Source organism: Pan troglodytes, chromosome 15 (assembly GCF_028858775.2).
Source record: "Pan troglodytes isolate AG18354 chromosome 15, NHGRI_mPanTro3-v2.0_pri, whole genome shotgun sequence".
In the NCBI taxonomy this organism is placed as follows: Eukaryota; Metazoa; Chordata; class Mammalia; order Primates; family Hominidae; genus Pan; species Pan troglodytes.
Window position 1 is genome coordinate 58,602,530 of NC_072413.2, and position 2,434 is coordinate 58,604,963.

The window sequence follows — 2,434 nt, forward strand, 5'->3', positions numbered from 1 at the left end:
TCCTTAGAGAAAAATCAAGAAATCTTATACCAAAATGTGAGCAAAATAGTATTAAGAGACAGTGGTGCCTGAATACAAAATAGTAACATCAGATAATACATGGTATCCACTACAAGACAAACAAATGAGAAGATCTTAGATATTTGGAATTGAGAAAGTGAGACCATCAGCAAAAAATATTTTATGTAAGCCGGGCGCGGTGGCTTATGCCTGTAATCCCAGCACTTTGGGAGGCCGAGGTGGGCGGATCACCTAAGGTCAGAGTTCAAGACCAGCCTGGCCAACATGGTGAAACCCTGTCTCTACTAAAAATACAAAATTAGCCAGGCGTGGTGGCGCATGCCTGCAATCCCAGCTACTCAGGAGGCTGAGGCAGGAGAATCGCTTGAATTCAGGAAGTGGAGGTTGCAGTGAGCCCATTGCACTCCAACCTGGGCAACAAGAGCAAAAACTCCGTCTCAAAAAAAAAAAATTTAATGTTATAATTCATTTTGCTCACTATTTCTCCCATGGCACTTCTTTAATTCTTCCATTATACTGCAATTTTTTTTTGGTCCATTGAGGCATTTTTCTTATAAGCATGTATTACATCCCTAGAAAAAGAATCCCAGAATTTTCCCTCCTGTGTGTTTTTGTCTTGCTTCTTCAAGGTCTGTGATGCCAGCTGAGGTGGTCAGCACAATAAAACCAAACTGACGAGACAGGAGCATATTATTCTGCCATCTTTCTAGGTCTTTAGGTTGCACATCAAATCTGGGGCTGATCACTCCACACTTGTTTAACCAGACTGTGAGGTTCACAACAATTTTCCCAGCTCTGTGATCATCAATGATTTCAAATTTGCCAATGTAATCATGTTTCATCACAGTTAGAAACTGGATAATGACACTGGAGCACAGCCTAATAAGAACCTGGGGTTTGTCTCTCTTCGACATTGTTGATGCTCTTGAGAGCATCAGCCAGGACATTCATGTGCACAATTATGGCAGTATGGAAAGAAAATGTGTATAGTGGAATATTTATGGGAACGCCTCTCCCACTAGAGCTTTGGCTCCTGGCATGTAACCATTCATCATTCATCATGTAGTCTCAGGAACGGGAACACTGAAGATGATTATTTTTAGTTTCTTGAAGGAATAAGTAAACAAACTCATTTTACTTTTTCTTTGCTGGTCTTTCTTCTACACCCTTCCTTGTCCTTTGATCTGTCTTTCTTTCTTTTTCACATGTTCAGATAGAAATAAAACACCTATATTCTAGCCCTGGTTCTGATATTTACTAACTCTGTGGGTCACTCTTGTTCCTAACAAAAAATGGGAATAGTAGCACCTGTCATTCCCTAACTCTTTGACAGAAATGTCATATAAATTCTGATGAAATTGTACACGTGAAATCATGCCAAAGGCTTCAGGAGAAACAATTAGATAAATCGGAGGTAGTGTTTTGATAATTTGTATTGTCTATCATATACTGCTCTGCAAAACTAAGAAAACATTAGGAAAAGCTAGAAGTGAATAGGTAGGTGTATCAAGGGAACAGTGGTGAAATCTAAGTGTCATCAAAGGAGCAATTAATGCACCATCAAATCATTTTTTCCCAGTTAAAAATACAGTGTTATTAAAATGGTTCTCTGGGAGGCTAAGCAAAACTAAGCCAAAAATGGACAATTAACCACAGGATACATCTGAGTTTCTGAAAGACTCTGAAGCAGTTATACCCCTTTATGAGACCAAGTCATTTTCATAAGCAACATTTTACAGACTTTCTTAAAAATGGGATGAGAAGTTAGATCCTCATTACCACCACTACTCTCTACCTCCCACTCTAGCTTACCTCATTCTGCTTTATACCTAAAACAACTTGGGATCTGACTCTTAGATAATTGCAACAGTTCTCTTAGTGGCTTTCTCTAATGGGGCAGGGGGGCATTCCTGGTTAGGTATTGCTAGATTGCAATTCAGAGCAACCTCCTTCAACGGAAAGTCTATCTAACTAGTAACTGGCAGATTCACATCACGAAAAATAAACTGTAATAATAGGAAAAAATAAAGGCAGACTTGGCTCAAAAGGGTCTCAGCTACTGCCAGAAATCCCCCACGTCTGCAGTAAAAGATAAAAAGCAGGAGAAAGGTAACTGCTTTCCTATAAAAATGAACTTGCTCATTTGTGAAACAAATAAAACACAGCTTTATATTGCTTCATATGAGTCCTTGCTTCTCATAGGTATTATATCTATGAAATGCTTGCATGTGCTGTAGCAGCAACACAATTACATGGAAACATCTAAAGGTAAACTGCCTTTTTCTATGAAACTAGTAGACTTACACTGTTCTCTCATCTGTGCTCCAGACTTTGACATGAACCGCATTGTTGACATCACTTCTTGTATATCTCAAAGACCTTAAACTCAAACTCAACGTGGCTCAAAACAAAT

The 2,434-nt window shown here is 38.9% G+C and overlaps 1 pseudogene; it reads right to left on the reverse strand.

Annotated features, from left to right (window-relative positions):
• Positions 1-381: 381 nt before the first annotated feature.
• On the reverse strand, positions 382-1,344 carry LOC746051 (small ribosomal subunit protein uS8-like; annotated as a pseudogene).
• Between the last annotated feature and the right edge of the window lie 1,090 nt (positions 1,345-2,434).